Here is a 19,099-nt window from a genome sequence, read left to right as displayed (position 1 = left end):
TACACATTGGCCTAAACTGATGAAGAAATTTTTTTTCAGATATTTATTATAGCAAAAATTAAAAAATATTGTTTTTTTTTTCAAAATTGTCACTCTTTTTTTGTTTTTAGCGAAAAAAATAAAAACCGTAGAGGTGATCAAATACCACCAAAAGAAAGCTCTATTTGTGGAAAAAAAAAGGACATCAATTTTATTTGGATACATCGCCGCACGACTGTGAAATTGTCAGGTAAAGTGACACAGTGCGTATCGCAAAAAATGGCCTGGCCATTAACCACTTAAGGACCGAGCCTCTTTTTGAGATTTGTTGAAAACTGTTTTTTTTTTTTTGCTAGAAAATTACTTAGAACCCCCAAACATTATGCATTTTTTTCTAACACCCTAGAGAATAAAATGGCGGTCGTTGAAATACTTTCTGCCATACCGTATTTGCTCAGCAGTCTTACAAGCACACTTTTTTGGAAAAAATACACTTTTTTGAATGAAAAAATAAGACAACAGTAAAGTTAGCCCAATTGTTTTATATTGTGAAAGATAATGTTATGCTGAGTATCTTCCATTCTATTACTAGTGTAGGACCCACTAATTCGGGGTACTTTGTCGCAGTAAGTGGGCTTAGCACTATATGACCATATAGTGTGACCAAACCCCCGTATTTTTTGAATATGTTCAGGTGTTCAGGTGTTTTTAACTAGCCCTGCAGGAAATGTCATTCTTGTATGTGTGCGCTGTAAAATATTTTGTACTGTTTATAGGTCTTACAGCAGCACCATCTTGAATTTAAATGCATTGTATGGTGTGCCCCCCAAATATGTACTTGTATGTTGTAATAGACCCTGACCAGGTTTTTGGGCTGGAGCACCCCTCCCCCTCCTCATTACCTCCTATTTAGTGGCCACCAGTGATTAGGATGTATCCCTTTCAGTTCTCCCACATAGAGGAGTTCAGCTCCCATGGTTGAGACAGAGGATCTTCCATTCTATTACTAGTGTAGGACCCACTAATTCGGGGTACTTTGTCGCAGTAAGTGGGCTTAGCACTATATGACCATATAGTGTGACCAAACCCCCGTGTTTTTTGAATATGTTCAGGTGTTCAGGTGTTTTTAACTAGCCCTGCAGGAAATGTCATTCTTGTATGTGTGCGCTGTAAAATATTTTGTACTGTTTATAGGTCTTACAGCAGCACCATCTTGAATTTAAATGCATTGTATGGTGTGCCCCCCAAATATGTACTTGTATGCTGAGTAAATTGATACCCAACATGTCACGCCTCAAAATTGTGCCCGCTCGTGGAATGGCGACAAACTTTCACCCTTAAAAATCTCCATAGGCGACGTTTAAAAAATTCTACAGGTTCCATGTTTTTAGTCACAGAGGAGGTCTAGGGCTAGAATTATTGCTCTCACTCTCCTGATCGCCGAGATACCTCACATGTGTGGTTTGAACACCGCTTTCATATGCGGACGCTACTTACGTAGCACTTGGCTTCGGGCCCGCAAGCTCGGCGGGACGGGGCGCGTTTAAATTTTTTTTTTTCTTATTTATTTATTTATTTATTTTATTTTTACACTGTTCTTTTAAAAAGAAAATTGTATCACTTTTATTCCTATTACAAGGAATGTAAACATCCCTTGTAACAGAAAAAAAGCATAACAGGATCTCTTAAATATGAGATCTGGGGTCAAAAAGACCTTAGATCTCATATTTACACTAAAATGCAATTAAAAAAATAAAAAATTTGTCTTTTAAAAATGTTTTTTTTTTAAAAGGGCCCTTTAGGAGCTATGGGCAGAAGTGACGTTTTGAAGTCGCTTCCGCCCTGCAATGATATGGAGACGGGTGGGGGCCATCTTCCCCTCATTCGTCTCCATGTCATACAAGGGACAACATCCGATCACCTCTGCCACTGCCGACGGCTCCGGTAAGCACCGGAGCGTGGCGGGAGGGGAACCCCTCTCCCGCCGCCGATAAAAGTGATCTTGCGGTGAATCTGCCGCAGAGACCACTATTATCGGAAACCAGACCGCCGGTCGAAGAAGAGGATACCGGGGTTATGGCAGCTAGCTGCTGCCATAACAACAATATTCCTCTTCAAAGTTAGGATGTATATTGGCGTGCGGCGGTCCGGAAGTGGTTAACTGGGCAAATCCTTCTGGTCCTTAAGTGGTTAAAGAGCTTGTGTTACTTTCTAATTACTCTTTTCTATTCATCTGTAGATCAAAGGAGTATACTCCTTTGTATACTGTATACTGTACATATACGGCGGCAAGGCTGCTCTCCTGCACAGGATTACGTACTGGTACGTGAGCCTGCACTTCTGGGTCCAATCACAGTGGGAGCCAATCAGCGGATCCGCCGGGACCTGCTGATCGTTCGGGACACAAGCAGAATGGCAGTCTGCCCATGTAAATAAGGCAGACTGCTGTTCTGTCAGTAGAGAAGGTAGTGATCCTGTGTTTCAGCAAAGCAGGAACACGGATCTCTGCCTTCTCATAATACAAGCACCTCCCACACAGTAAACAAGCACATTTTAGGCACACATTTAACCCTTTGGTCGTCACTGATGTTAACCCCTTCCCAGCCAGTGTCATTAGTACAGTTACAGTGCAAATTTTTATCACTGATCACTGTATTGGTGTCACTGGTTCCCAAAAAAAAGTGTCAAAATTGTCTCTCAGTGTTCGATCTGTCTGCCGGAATGTCGCAGTCCCGCTATAAGTCACTGATAGCCACCATTACTAGCATAAAAAAATTCCATGAATATTTCCCATAGCTTGCAGATGCTATAACTTTTGTGCAAGCCAATCAATATACTTATTGGGATTTTTTTAACCAAAAATATGTAGCAGAATAAATATTGGCTTAAGTTTATAAAGACATTTTATTTATTTTACATTTTTTATTGGATGTGTTTTATAGCAATATGTACACAATGATTCTGCACTACCAAAAACAAAAAATGAGCAGCTAACACAACCAGCAAGTGTAAACAAATGTCATAAGTGTAGCACTAACAAGAAAAGGTCAAATATAAAGTCTATAGACTGACAGTTCAAAATGCATGTGTCTAATGAAAAGACATCCTTGGAAAAAAGATGAAGAGTCCTCCGGAACAGATCTCATCAAGAGAGTAAACCATCTGGGGAGGAAGCCCACACACCACCACTAAAAGTGAAAAGGCTTACCGGACTTGGTGGACCCAACAAGGCATACGCCAGGTGGAGTCAGACAAGCTTGGGTGGTGCTGGACTACAGGTGGCCCAGGAAGGGCAATGTTGGTGGAGTGGCTTCCACGTGGCTGTATTCCTCAAACGTTACCGGACCCGGAAGTGTAGGGTGAGGCACACATGGATCGTATCCCTCAAATCGGCGTTGGAACCAGCAATAACAGCAGCAAATGAAGGAAAAGAAGGAATGGCCAAATAGTGTAAATCCGTATAAATGGGAATTTATTAAAAGTAGTATACACTTACATGTAAAGATATCTAAAAACAGCGCTGTGAAGAAGTGGCGACAGTGGGGTCCTACCCGACGCGTTTCGTCTGCATAGACGTCATCTGGGGGGTTCCCCCCACTGTAGCCACCAGAGCATATATAGGGAGTGCATCAAAAATAATGTAAAACAGCTCCACGGTTGTTAAAAGCCTCACTTCCGGTATCAGGGGAAAATGGCCGACCGGCGTGCGTTCCACGCCTCACATTGGTAGGCACCGGAAGTGGGAACAGCTAAATACCACTGGAATGATCATAAAAAAGCAACCTAATCAGTGGTCACAAATGCGAAGGCATCCAGAATGCCAATAGGCAGAAGGAAAACGTGATGTAAAGTGGTATTGGGGATGTGAGCGGCGCACCGATGTGCGCACGCATCCAAATGAAAGGATGTACACAGCGCATGTGCGTGGGGCACGTGCGTAATACAACAGTGAAGGGGAGGTGCGGCGGCACTAGGGATGAGGCCGTACGATACAACGTGTCAAGTGCGTGCATAATGAGAACCTCCCACAGAGGCGGGCAAATGTAAATGCCTGGGTAACTATAGTGACGGGCCACAACAAGGGCATTACGTGCATGTAAAGAGGACGTGAAGGACGCAACAAAACAAACAAAGGTCAGGGTATCATACATGTAGCAACCTGGTGACACAAGTGTGTATACAGTGTCCCCAAATAAAAAATGTATATAAAAAATAGGGACAAATACACAGATAAAGTGCGATGTATCCACAGTTATGTGGGCATTAAAAATAAAATAAACTGAAAGTGACTGGTGGTGTTAAACCGTTAAAGGAATACCAGTTAATATTCAAACTCATGGAGCTGATTTACGTAATATGATAAGATATAGTAATCACAAATAAACATATACAATAAAGGCCATATATCTGTATATGTAACGCATCCGCAAACCTGAATTACATTATTCCGGGCTAAATTAGATGGATATCTATACAAATAAGGCTAGAATGGATAAATGTCTATACACATATAGCCAAAATTAGGTAAATAGAATAAAAAGAAAAGGGTAAAGTACAAATAAATATAAATACAAAAAGATATGAATATATATACAAACTGTATAAAGAGTGTATAAAAAGGAGAGAGAATCACCTCAAAAACAGGGAGGCAAAATATAGGGCGACAGGATCAGGCTTTGTTAATAAAAGCGTTGACATCTATTTCAACATTCATACCTAATGGAAAGAGTGTACGGAGCTCATGGATCCAATAGGTCTCTAAACGGGAAACACCCCTGGTCATGGCACCACCCCTCCAAGGGGGGACGTATCTGTCGATAACCACAAATTGCGTCCCATCAATCACGTGATTGTGATGTAACTTGTAATGACGGGGGACAGTGTGTTTAGTGTCCCCACTTTTAATGAGCGCGTTATGTTCCGCCACTCTTATGGTAAAGGAGCGGATGGTGCGACCCACGTATTGTTTCCCACAATGACATGTAATCAAGTACACAATATAGCTGGTAGTGCAGGTACAGAATTGTTTGATTAGATATGTTTTGTGGGTAACTGATGACATGAACGATACAGTCTTTCTCCCTATGCCAAAGTTGTGTTGGCAAACAATACATCTTTTACAAGAATAAAATCCCTCCATCTCATAGAAGAGGGGTTGGCGTACAGGAGGATTAATAATGTTTGGGGCAATCTTACTCTGTAAGGTTGGGACCCCCTTAAAGATGACTCTGGCCTTATCAGGCAGTACAGTGCCCAAAATTCGATCGTTCCTGAGGATGTCCCAATGTTTTGAGAGAATGGCTTTAATGTGTCTATGTCCAATCAGCATAGACACATTAAAGCCATTCTCTCAAAAAAAAAAAAAAAAAAAAAAGTTTATTTTATTTTTAATGCCCACATAACTGTGGATACATCGCACTTTATCTGTGTATTTGTCCCTATTTTTTATATACATTTTTTATTTGGGGACGCTATATACACACTTGTGTCACCAGGTTGCTACATGTATGATACCCTGACCTTTGTTTGTTTCGTTGCGTCCTTCACGTCCTCTTTACATGCACGTAATGCCCTTGTTGTGGCCTGTCACTATAGTTACCCAGGCATTTACATTTGCCCGCCTCTGTGGGAGGTTCTCATCATGCACGCACTTGACACGTTGTATCGTACGGCCTCATCCCTAGTGCCGCCGCACCGCCCCTTCACTGTTGTATTACGCACGCGCCCCACGCACATGCGCTGTGTACATCCTTTCATTTGGATGCGTGCGCACATCGGTGCGCCGCTCACATCCCCAATACCACTTTACATCACGTTTTCCTTCTGCCTATTGGCATTCTGGATGCTTTCGCATTTGTGACTACTGATTAGGTTGCTTTTTTATGATCATTCCAGTGGTATTTAGCTGTTCCCACTTCCGGTGCCTACCAATGTGAGGCGTGGAACGCACGCCGGTCGGCCATTTTCCCCTGATACCGGAAGTGAGGCTTTTAAAAACCGTGGAGCTGTTTTACATTATTTTTGATGCACTCCCTATATATGCTCTGGTGGCTACAGTGGGGGGAACCCCCCAGATGAAGTCTATGCAGACGAAACGCGTCGGGTAGGACCCCACTGTCGCCACTTCTTCACAGCGCTGTTTTTAGATATCTTTACATGTAAGTGTATACTACTTTTAATAAATTCCCATTTATACGGATTTACACTATTTGGCCATTCCTTCTTTTCCTTCATTTGCTGCTGTTATTGCTGGTTCCAACGCTGATTTGAGGGATACGATCCATGTGTGCCTCACCCTACACCTCCGGGTCCGGTAACGTTTGAGGAATACAGCCACATGGAAGCCACTCCACCAACATCGCCCTTCCTGGGCCTCCTGTAGTCCAGCACCACCCAAGCTTGTCTGACTCCACCTGGCGTATGCCTTGTTGGGTCCACCAAGTCCGGTAAGCCTTTTCACTTTTAGTGGTGGTGTGTGGGCTTCCTCCCCAGATGGTTTACTCTCTTGATGAGATCTGTTCCGGAGGACTCTTCATCTTTTTTCCAAGGATGTCTTTTCATTAGACACATGCATTTTGAACTGTCAGTCTATAGACTTTATATTTGACCTTTTCTTGTTAGCGCTACACTAATTTTGTTTTTTGACTGTGTTTTATAGCAGAAAGTAAAAAAAATGTTTTTGTTTTCAAAATTGTTGCTCATTTTTTGTTTATTGCGCAAAAAATAAAATCCGCCGAGGTGATCTAATACCACCAAAAGAAAGCTCTATTTGTGGGGGAAAAAAGGACATAAATGTTGTTTGGGTACAGCGTCGCATGACCTCACAATTGTCAGTTAAAGTAACACAGTGCCGTATCACAAAAAATGGCCTGGTCGTGAAGTGGGGTAAACCTTCCGAAGCTGAAATGGTTAAAGAATGACTTTTGGGGTCTTTACAAAAAATGTGTATTTATAAATATATATTGTTATATATAAATAAAGAGAGAGAGAAAGATAATATTTTCATATCTATATATACATATAAAATGCACAAACGTCATGGTATTAAGAATTTTTTTTTTTTTGTCTTTGTTTTTTGTTTTTTAGGAGACGTTAACATAGTTTTTGCCATTCCGATAGCAGAAATTTTTTTCCTCTATAAAAATATGCACTGAAGAGCACTATGAAATTATTGTATTTCAGATATTCTATCAAAGTTGAAAACGTCTAAGGATAGAAGAGGAATAGTTGACATTAGATACAATTTAATTCTCTGCAAGTTTTATTCCACAGTGCTATTTGCCAATATCTTACTTAACAGAAGCATTATGATTATTACTTACTGTGAGAAATGCTATAAGCACAGATTACAGTAAATTTCTGTCACTTGGATCAGTTTACACGCATACTGAAATGTACAATAATTCTAGTAAATTACTTGGAAAATGCTGCTTTATATAAATACAGAGAAGTGAGTCACAGTCACTGATACTGAACATTTATACAGTCTCCTAGACTGAGAGCTATACTGATATGTGTATTAAGTCTGGAGTTAAGTGGGCGGTGTGTTACTCCATACTGGGTGTTCTATACATTTGTTGGAGAGAGAAATTTGTAGGTCAGTCAGGGCTGTTAAAAAGAAAATGTAAGGGTTTCCAAACATATGTGAATATTACAAGCAGATGGAACTTAGGTAAGAAAATTGAGGCTTCTATGAATATTGAGCGGCCCTGAAACCTGAAAGTGACACAACACTATATACTGTATATATAGTGGGGAAAATAATTATTTGATTTCCTGCAGATTTTGTAAGTTTGCCCACTTACAAAGAAATGATGGGTCTATAGTTTTTATCATAGGTGTATTTTAAATGATAGAGACAGAATATCAACCAAAAATCCGGAAATAACACATAAAACAAATGCTATAAATTAAGTTGCAGTTCAGTGAGTAAAATAAGTATTTGATCCCCAAGCAAATCATGACTTAGTACTTGGTGGAGGAACCCTTGTTGGCAAGCACAGAGGTAAGACGTTTCTTGTAGTTAGTGACCAGGTTTGCACACATCTCAGGAGAGATTTTGGTCCACTTTTCTTTACAGATCTTCTCTAAATCCTAAAGGTTTCTTGGCTGTTACATGGCAACTTGAAGTTGCAGCTCCATCCATAAATTTTCTATAGGATTAAGGTCTGGAGGATGGTTAGGCCGCTCCATGACCTTAATGTGCATCTTCTTGAGCCACTCCTTTGTTGCCTTGGCGGTCTGTCTTGGGTCATTGTCATGCTGAAAGACCCATCAATGACCCATCTTCGGTGTTCTGGCTGAGGGAAGAAGGTTCTTAGCCAAGATTTTACAATACACGGCCCCATCAATTGGCCCCTCAATGTGGCAAAGTCGGTCTGTACTTTTAGCAGGGAAATGGCCCAAAGCATGTTTCCATCTCCGTGCTTAACTGTAGGCATAGTGTTCTTAGGGTCATAGTGAGCATTTTTCTTCCTACAAACATGGCCAGTCCCCCTACTCAAGAAGAGACACGTGCAGTCATGCCAATGAACATCTAAATGATTCAGAGAAGGATTGGGAGAAAGTCCTGTGGTCAGATGAAACCAAAATTGGGCTATTAACTCGACTTGCTGTGTTTGGAGGAAGAAAAATGCTGACTATGACCCTAAGAACACCATCTCTACAGTCAAGCACGGAGGTGAAAACATGATGCTTTAGGGCTGTTTCTCTGCTAAAGGTACAGGCCAACTTTTCCGCACTGAGGGGCCAATGGATGGGGCCATGTATTGTGAAATCTTGGATGAGAACCCTCAGCCATAACACTGAAGATGGGTCGTGGATGGGTCTTCCAGCATGACAATGACCCAAAACATACCGCCAAGGCAACAAAGGAGTGGCTCAAGAAGAAGCAAATTAAGGTCATGGAGTTGCCCAGTCAGTCTCCAGACCTTAATCCTATAGAAAATGTATGCAGGGAGCTTAAACTTCGAGTTGCCAAGACATAGCCAAGAAACTTTAAGGATTTAGATAAGATCTGTAAAGAAGAATGGACCAAAATCTCTCCTGAGATGTGTGCAAACCTGATCACCAACTTCAAGAAACATCTTACTAGACATGTGCAAATCATTTCGTAACAAATCGAAATTCGGCTGAATTTTGCATCTTTCAGACATTCAGATGCATCCTAATGTCCGAATAAAAAAATAATGAATTTCAACTAATACAAAAGAAATTATAGCGAATATAACGAATGAATTTGACATGATTCGGTAATTCGTTAAAGATCTAATGAAACAAAAGGTCAACTCAAAGTAAAACTTACAGTCCAATCAGCTGATTCATTTTGTGCTGGAGGTTGGATTACTGGCAAAGTGCATTCCTGAGAACTGAGTGAGAAGGATGTTGTATTGTATTTAAAGTGGAGTTCCACCCACTTTTACAACTCTTCAGCATCCCTCACTAAACTGTGCACTGTAAACGAATTGGATATTTTAAAAAAAAATTTCTCAGCACCTACTGTATATCTGCTGTATTCATTTTTCACTTCCTCCTCCCATCGCATCATTTCCTGTTTGCAATGCCTTCTGGGAAGGGGCGGCAACTTCCTCTGACACTGCCGTTGCTATGGAAACCTGACTTGAAACCTATTACACTGCTTGTGCTGCACTGCGCATGTGCGAGATCTGCAAGGATGTTGATCCAGGAAGAAATACAGTCTGGCTTCAGATGCCCACACTTAAGATGGCCACGGCCTGCTGTAAGTTTATAAAATAACATACTACTGCTATAAACTAACAAAACAGATCTTAGTTTACAGACTAACTTTACTAGAATACATTAAGCTTGTGTATTATAGGGGTATTTTTATTTAAAAAGTATAATTTCGGCCGGAACACCACTTTAAGCAGAGGAGAAGAGATATTGTCATTGTGTGTGTTAATAGATTCAATAAACAAACGACTTTCCAAACTACGAATCATTATCACGAATATATATACATACATAAATATCGAATTTCAACTAATACGAAACAAATTATAGTGGATATAACGAATTAATTCGACATGATTCGAGATTCAATATAATGAATATCGACACTCTATGAATAATAACGAATTATCTGAATACGAATTAACGTAACATAACAAATATAACAGAACGAAATTATGTATTTTACGAATGACAACAAACCAAAACTAAACTAAATTTCCCATTGTGCACAAGTCTACATCTTACCTCCCTGCTTGTCAACAAGGGTTTCTCCACCAAGTACTAAGTCATCTTTTGCTTGGGGATCAAATACTTATTTTACTCACTAAACTACAACTTAATTTATAGCATTTATTTTATGTGTTTTTTCTGGATTTTTGGTTGATAGTCTCTATCATTTAAAATACACCTATGATAAAAATGATAGACCCATCATTTCTTTGTAAGTGGGCAAACTTACAAAATCTGCAGGGGATCAAATAATTATTTTCCCTACTCTATATATATATATATATATATATATATATATATATATATATATATATATATATATATATATATATATATATATATATTCAGCAGTTAAATAACTGGTTGTATAACTGGTTGTATGCATGGATCACCAATCCATGCATACAAAGAAACCAAAACAAATAAGTTCAAAAATTAAGTTATGTGTAATAAAATGGAATGACACAGGGAAGACGTATTGAACACATGAAGGGAGGTGAAAAAAATGGAAAGCCAAGATACCAGCTGAAATATATCAGTAATTAGAAAGCAATCCTGCCCCTTGTCAGTGCAAACTAATATCAGCTGGTTTAGTCTCAACTGATGGCCTATAAAAAAGTGTCTCATTACCAAGGTGTCACACAAGAAACATCTCATGATGGGTAAAAGCAAAGAGCTCTCTCAAGACTTTTGCAACCTTATTGTTGCAAAACATACTGATGGCATTGGTTACAGAAGGATTTCTAAACTTCTGAATGTTCCAATGAGCACTGTTGGGGCCATAATCCCGAAGTGGAAAGAACGTCATTTCACCATAAACCAACCACAACCAGGTGCTCCTTGCAAGATTTCTGACAGAGGAGTGAAAAAAATTATCAGAAGATTTGTCCAAGAGCCAAGGACCACTTGTGGAGAGCTTCAGAAAGACCTGAAATTATCAGGTACAATTGTTTCAAAAAATACAATAAGTAATGCACTCAACTGCCATGGCCTGTATGCACACTCACCATGCAAGACTCCATTGCTGAAAAAAAGCATGTTGAAGCTCATATAAAGTTTGCTGCACAACATTTATACAAATTTGTGAAATACTGGGAGACTATAGTCTGGTCAGATGAGACCAAAATTGAACTCTTTGGATACCATAATACGCACCATGTTTGGAGGTCAAATGGGGCTGCACATCATCCCAAAAAACATCCCCATACCATCAGTGAAGTTTGGGGGTGGGAACATCATGGTGTTGCAGTCATTTAGGAGGACAATTGTATAAATGTTTTGGTCTAGCCCAAATGAAATAACACAAATGCAGTCAGACAGAAGTTGTATAAACAATGCTCATTTTCATAATCTTTCTTACACTATCCTGTTACAGCTAGTGTACAGGGAATCTAAATATGACTGTGCCATACAACAGGCACTAGAATTACACACAGAGCACTCTGTAGTGTAACAAAGCTGGTCAGACATACTTCCTTCCTTTCTCTACAATACAGGCCTGTGTTAGGCAGCTTAAGATGAGGGGTGTTACTGTTACTCAGCTCTGCCAGCACAGAGCACTGGAGTATGAGGGCGGGTGGCAGCTTTTTCTCTTATACAAAGTAGTATTTTTTCAAATTTCCAAGCAAAAAAATACCACTCATAAGTCATAAATTGTAGATAAATCGTAGATTTAAAAAAGTGCCAGACATCTACAGAGCTTTATGAATTATTATTATTATTACAATTTATATAGTGCCAACAGTTTACACAGCGCTTTACAATGTCGAGGGGGGACAGCACAATTACAGTACAGTTCAATACAGAAGGGACAGGAGGGCCCTGCACGTAGAGCTTACATTCTAAAGGGATTACCCCACAGAAGAACCACTTTAACACACTGGTTTATGGATATATACTGTGTGGTTGATTTACTAAAACAGGAGATTGCAAAATCTGGTGCATGGTAGCCAATCAGCTTCTAAGTTCAGCTTGTTCAATTAAGCTTTGACAAAAAAACTGAAAGCTGATTGTTTTCTATGGAGAGCAGCACCAGATTTTGCAATCTCCAGTATTAGTAAATCAAGCCCTGTATGTCATGCTGCATAATCGTCACTGGGGTAGGTATACGACAAGAAATGAGGATGTTCACCCTGCAAAGCAAAAATGTACTTAGTTTAGTGAAAGAGGTGAGGCTGTGCTCATTCCATCTTTCAATCCTTCCCAAGCAAAGATCCTTTTTCCGAAAACTTCCCCTGTACACAACTGGATTGTTTTTGCAAAATACATTTTCCCCCTAACTTCACCTCATTAACTAAACTTGGAGAAAATTCACTTTGAAAAGTGAACATGCATCATTTCTTCAGTAAAACAGCCCCAACATCTCTGCTGTGCCATAAGAGCCACGAGTTGCCATTCCACATTCTACAATTTAGGCAATCTGAACCATTTCTTAGTGTTTCAGTCTTGCAATGCCGGCAAGCACCACCTCTTTCCTTTTAGCAAATATGATATACAGTAGTGCATGCAAAAATTCTGCTTTACCTTGACATACATGTGGGCAAGTGTAGGACCTAGTATTCCTGCTTAATACCAAAACAATCCAGTACATAATTTACCAAAAAAGCATGTATTTCTTTAACTTTTTTAACAGCAAAAAAAATGTATATTTGTTTTTTATAAGTTAAAATTCAACTTTGTCAACATGCTGTAAGGTTTCTGTGGCAGATTTTTGTTGCTCATAAACAGGTACATTTATCCTGCTGAAGTTTGCAATATTTTAATCCTTTTGATAATTTAGCTTTTAACTGTGACTATGCTTTTGGATTCTAATTGTTTGATGTTTTCAATGTTGTTTTCTGAGTGAGTCAAAGAACATAAATATTTACTCTGGAGTAAATTGTTTTACAGCGAATGGAGGACTCCAGGCAAAACATAAAATGTATAGATAAAGATGTAAAATACAAAACTATTTTGTTTTAGGTCGTTTAGTTAGTTTAGAGAAAAAAAAACTATGACCCCTAGTGGCTTTAAGCAGAAAACTGAAAATCAAAATGTATCTACACCCAAGAACAAAAATGTATGTATTGCAGTTTACCAGTCCTTAGATGTGGTTGCTTCATTTGTTGTTGTTTTTTTGTGTGTGTGTGTTTTCTATGCTTTTACCTGCCCTTTTAATGAAACACAATCTATGAATGGAGGACAGACAGGCAATTTAACCGCTTGCCGACCAGCAGTTTTACTGCGGCAGGTTGGCTCGGCCGGGCAAATGGATGTTACCTTGTGTCTTTTTTTCTTTTGGCCACTAGGGGCTTGTGCCCTGAGCCGATGCTCCCGCTTTGGTTCGTGACAGAGCGAGGGGGAGAGGAGACAGATCGTGTGTTCACACTATGTATGAACACCGATCTCTCTCTCCTCCTAGACAGTCCAATCCCCCCACAGTTGGAAATCCACATAGGGAACACAGTTAACCCCTTGATCGCCCCCTAGTGTAAACCCCTTCCCTGCCAGTGACATTTACACAGTAATCAGTGCATTTTTATAGCACCAATCGCTGTATAATTGTCAATGGTTTCAAAAATGTGTCAAAAGTGTCCCATAATGTCGCAGTCCCAATAAAAATCGCAGATCACCGCCATTACTGGTAAAAAAAAAAATAATAATAAAAATGCCATAAATCTATCCCCTATTTTGTAAATGCTATAACTTTTGCGCAAACCAATCAATATACGCTTATTGCGATTTTTTACCAAAAATATGTAGAATACATATTGGCCTAAACTGAGGAAAAAATTTGTTTTTTTGATAAAAATTGTGGGATATTTATTATAGCAAAAAGTAAAAGATATTGGGGTTGATTTACTAAAGGCAGATCCACTTTGCACTACAAGTGCACTGCAAGTGCACTTGAAAGTACACTGAAAGTGCACTTGGAAGTGCAGTCGCTATAGATCTGAGGGGAATATCTGAAATGAGGGGAAGCTCTGCTGATTTTATCATCCAAACTTGTGCAATCTAAAATGCTGTTTTTTTTTCCCTTGCATGTCCCTCTCAGATCTACAGCGACTGCACTTCCAAGTGTACTTGTAGTGCAAAGTGGATTTGCCTTTAGTAAATAACCCCCATTGTGTTTTTTTCAAAATTGTCGCTCTTCTTTTGTTTATAGCGCAAAAAATAAAAACTGCAGAGGCGATCAAATACCACCAAAAGAAAGCTCTATTTGTGGGGAAAAAAGGACGTCAACTGTCAGTTAAAGCGACACAGCGCCAAAACGCAAAAAATGGCCTGGTCATTAAGCAGCCAAATCTTCCGGGGGGCTGAAGTGGTTAAAGGTTCGCCCCCCCATTCAGAGTAAAAGTTTGTCACCAGCACACCAAGGATCTCCAGAACGAGTCCAAAACTTTATTCAGCGATCACATCGTTACAGCAGATAACAACGTTTCGAAGCCACACAGGACCCCTTCATCAGCAATGTGAAGGGGTCCTGTGTGGCTCCGAAACATAGCTATCGGCTGTAACGATGTGATCGCTGAATAAAGCTTTGGACTTGTTCTGGAGATCCTTACGTTACGTTAGTAATAGTGCATTGCCGTCCATTCATAGATCACGTTTCATTCGTAGAAGCTATAGTATGGCTTCTCTGAATGGTGGAGCTGGGTGGAGCACTCTTGATGATGCTTGTCACTGCACCCTCAGTTCTAGTATGCCCCACAACACCAGAAGAATACGGTGGCAGGGGTGGGTAAAGAGGAAGATTTGTGCTAAACCAGGATACAGCAGCACAAGAGACACATCACACTAAAGTTAAGTAATATCCTTTGCTCTGATTTTTTTTGTTTTAAACGTATTAAATAATACATTTATACATTAGACCCTAAGTGTGCAAAGTACACTAGAATTGTATCCTGAGTGTAGATTTCCGTTAAGCATTCCAGCTCTTTAGGCTCATTTTTTTTATTTTAAACACTGTTTAAGTAGAATTCTGTACTGATTAGAAACAAGCCTCAATAAAACATTTTTATAACTGGTTGTTATCGAGGAACTACTTCATTTATTGCTTATTTTATCTTTCAGGATGTCCTAGAACTGATTTGTTTGATAATTTGTTACCAGTAAATAGAGAGTTTTTTATTTACATGATTTGACAGTGGTTGGCTTGTAAACCATCCTTCCCAACAGTCATAAAGAACTATGACCAGTAAACTCGAATGGACATGGCAAACTTTATCTAAAAGCTACTTGAGGTGTTTGACACATTGGGCATTCTTAATGAATCTCTTCCTTGTTGCCTAGCTTTATCAGAAGCCCCAGCAACTGTCATATTTTGTCATTAAATTCCATATCTTATTTTCTTTTTTTTTTTAATTCTATATTTTATTTTTTCAAACACAGAAAAAGAAAAAAAAATACATTTTCATATATATATATATATATATATATATATATATATATATATATATATATATATACATATAAAACAAATATCGTTATTGCTGCTTCCAGTTTGCAGAGTATAACTTAGCACATTGTGATTCAGTTTTTAGTAGACACATATGACTTATTATCAAACAAGACAGAAAAAGAAAGAGAAAAAAAAAAAACAAAAACAAAACAAAAACCCCAAATACAAAAATTTCCCTATGGCATTATTTAGGTTCTCTCGCTCTCCTACCCCCCCCCCCCCCCCATAATGACCCATCCTGCTCTCCGAGCGCATATCCGTACTCCCTGGTGCAGACCAGAAGAGACCATGAATTCCATCTTACCCTGTGTAATCGCAATGCCTTTTTCCATGGCGTATATATCTGCTACATTTTTTAACCATAGTGAAATCGAGGGGGGTGATTCTTACTTCCAAAAGGCCGGGATACAGGCCTTTGCCGCATTCAAAAGATGGGCCACAAGAGAATTCCGATATGTACACTTTGAGAGATCCGAAAGATGAAGAAGATATCTTGCTGGGTCGGACCCCGGGTCATACTCTGTTAATTGTCTTACAGTTTCTCGTACTTTAGACCAGAAATCTATTAACTTTCGACATGACCAAATAATGTGGAGCATATTACCCTCTGATTCGCCACATCGCCAGCATTTATTTGTCCGCTCTGGATACATTTTTTGTAGTAATGATGGAACTTTATACCACCTTGTAAGAATTTTGTAGCATAACTCTTGGTATTTGCTGGCAGTTGATGAGTAATGAGCAAAGTGTAAAATATAGCTCCTTTGCTCTTTGGAGAGTGTAATGTCCAGATCTCTTTCCCATTTCGAAAGAAATCTTGGGACAAAGTCTTCAAGGGGATCTGTTAATATTTTATATACCTCTGATACTCCATGTGCAGAAGGCTCTTCCAAAAGGCATACATTTTCTAATGATGTATTTAAGCGGTCTGATCTTTCCCCCCCTATTAAGGGAGGTTAGGAAATGTGTAAGCTGTTGCATCCGCCATGGATCCAGCGGTGAACAGAACAGCGATTGCATTTCCGACCTTGTCTTCAACCTCGATGCTTCAAAAAAATCCCCTAATCGAAATCTGCCATGGCGCATAATTTGCTTAAAACGGCTGTCTGTGTAGCCAGAGGGAAATAGTGGAGTTCCCAACACAGGATGGAGCCGAGTGATTTCCCCGTCAAATATTGAGAAAAAGTGGCTCTGTTGGATTACTTTTAAAGTTGCCCCTATCAAGGGGTGATGTCTTAAAGTTCCAAGAGTATCTCATTTTCAGCAATGCATACACATAAATGACCATCAACTACATGTAAAATTAAAGAAAAAGGTAAAATGTTGTCCATAGAAAACGAATAATCTGCTTTCCAGTGATTTATTAAAGAGTAAAGCCGCGTACACAAGAGCGGAATGTCCGACAGAAAATGCCCGACGGAAGCTTTTCATCGTCAATTCTGATCGTGTGTGTGCCTCATCGGACTTTTTTTTTCGAAAATTCTGACGGACCTAGAAATAGAACATGTTCTAAATATTTCCGATGGAACCAATTCCTATCGGGAAAACCGCTCGTCTGTATGCTGTTCCAACGGACCAAAAACAATGCATGCTCTGAAGCAAGTACGAGACGGAAGCTATTGGCTACTAGCTATTGCACTTCCTTTTTCTAGTCCCGTCGTACGTGCTGTACGTCACGTTGTTCTGGACGGTCGGACTTTAGTCAGACTTTGGTTTGACCGTGTGTAGGCAAGACTGCTTGAATGGAATTCCGTTGGAGTTCCGTTGAAGAAACCTTCTGAGTTTATTCCGACGGCAAAACCGGTCGCGTGTACGTGGCATAAGTAAACCTTAAAAATTAACTTCTCTAATCTGGTCCCTATTTGTTATATCTGTTTGCTAAGTGTAAAAAAAATACCTATTGATCTTGCTGCATATCTTGTAAGCTAATAACTTATGGTCCTCTCTACGCTAAATTGAGCGTAAACCACTGTACACACACACCATGACCCCAAGAAACTGTTGTTGGTTTTAAAGAAATATTTGGTTTTCGTTTTGACATAAAATAAAATTTTTGTACGATTTTTTTTTTATACAAAAATCTTTTTTTGTATATTTTTTCAGCACCTTAAAAATCTCTGTCTATACTCTTTCAAAAAAAAAAATTACTGTTGGGATGTGGTGTGTTTATCCTCAAATCTCTAGCTGATATTCAAAACTCCTCTCATCCTCCATTTTCTCTGTAGAATGGCCAGCAAAACAGTGCCAGCTACAGAGAGGAGGATAAACTGCACTTGCCTACACTCAATGTATGGGCTCAGGAATACTAAAAAAAAATCACTGTCTTTTAACACAGTTCGCCTTGCCATCCAAAAATGCAAGGTAAAGCTCTATCATGCAAAGAAGAATCCAATTCTGATCCACCAACACCTCATTTAAAATGATCTGTTGCAAAGTGGAAAACTGTTTTGTGGTCAGATAAATGAAAATTTGAATTTTTTTTTACAGACTATAGAGGAGAGGGACCTTTTGATATCAGCTCTCAGATCAAAAGCCTGCATCTCTGATGGTATGGGGGTGCATTGGAGCATATGGAATGGGCAGCCATTAATGCTGAAAGATATATCCAGGTTTTAGAGCAGCATATGTATCCATCCAGATGACACCTCTTTCAGGGAAGGCTTGTATATTTCACGAGGACAATGCTAAACCACACACTGCATCTAAGACAACAGCATGGCTTCATAGTAGAGGAGTCCAAGAGCATAACTGGCCTATCTGCAGTCCAGACCTTTCAACATTGAAAATATCTGGTGCATCTTGAAATTAAAAATACAACAAAGAAGACCTAGGACTGTTGAGCAGTTAGAATCCTAAATCAGGCAAGAATGGGACAACATTCCTTTCCTTAAAATCCAGAAAAAAATAGGGGATGCTATACCGTGGTAAACATAGCCCTGTCCAAACCTTTTTGCGATGTGTTGCTGCCATCAATTTCAAATGACCTTATTTTTTTCTTAAAATTGTACATTTTCTCAGTTTTCTCAGAGCATTTTAATGTTTTCTATTTTGTATTATGAATAAAATATGGATTTATGAGATTTACAAATCATTTCCTTCTGGTTTTATGTAGATTTTTTCCAACTTTTTTGGAATTGGATTGTAAATACCTGAATAGATACAATGGACAGCATCACTGCCTAACCTGCTATTTTGTTCCTTCCATACTGTTAAAATATTAGTTAAAAAGACTTCATTCAAGAATAAATTGGAAATGGATAAAAAAAACACAATGCATGTTTTGTATAGTTAATCATTAGTGGACACACAAAAAGGAATGATCATTTAAAGTGCAACTCCATGTATACCTTATTTTGGACCTTCTTCAAATCCAGTATGTAGTTCCTCTTGTTCTTCCTCTATGATATCATTTCTATATACAAATAAAATAAATATAAATGTTACTTTATAGAGCATGTCATTGCCTGTGTACCACCA

At 39.1% G+C, this 19,099-nt stretch overlaps 1 long non-coding RNA gene across 1 annotated transcript in view; it reads right to left on the bottom strand.

Annotated features, from left to right (window-relative positions):
* The window catches only part of LOC141127889 (uncharacterized), an 88,116-nt gene that overhangs the window by 3,285 nt on the left and 65,732 nt on the right, over positions 1-19,099 (bottom strand). Inside the window, exon 2 of the long non-coding RNA XR_012241604.1 lies at positions 18,970-19,034. This is a non-coding gene — a long non-coding RNA (uncharacterized lncRNA). The remainder of the gene's footprint in view (positions 1-18,969; positions 19,035-19,099) is intronic.

The sequence above is a fragment of the Aquarana catesbeiana genome, linkage group LG02, assembly GCF_042186555.1.
Source record: "Aquarana catesbeiana isolate 2022-GZ linkage group LG02, ASM4218655v1, whole genome shotgun sequence".
Classification (NCBI taxonomy): domain Eukaryota; kingdom Metazoa; phylum Chordata; class Amphibia; order Anura; family Ranidae; genus Aquarana; species Aquarana catesbeiana.
This window is presented reverse-complemented; position numbering and strand designations above follow the sequence as displayed.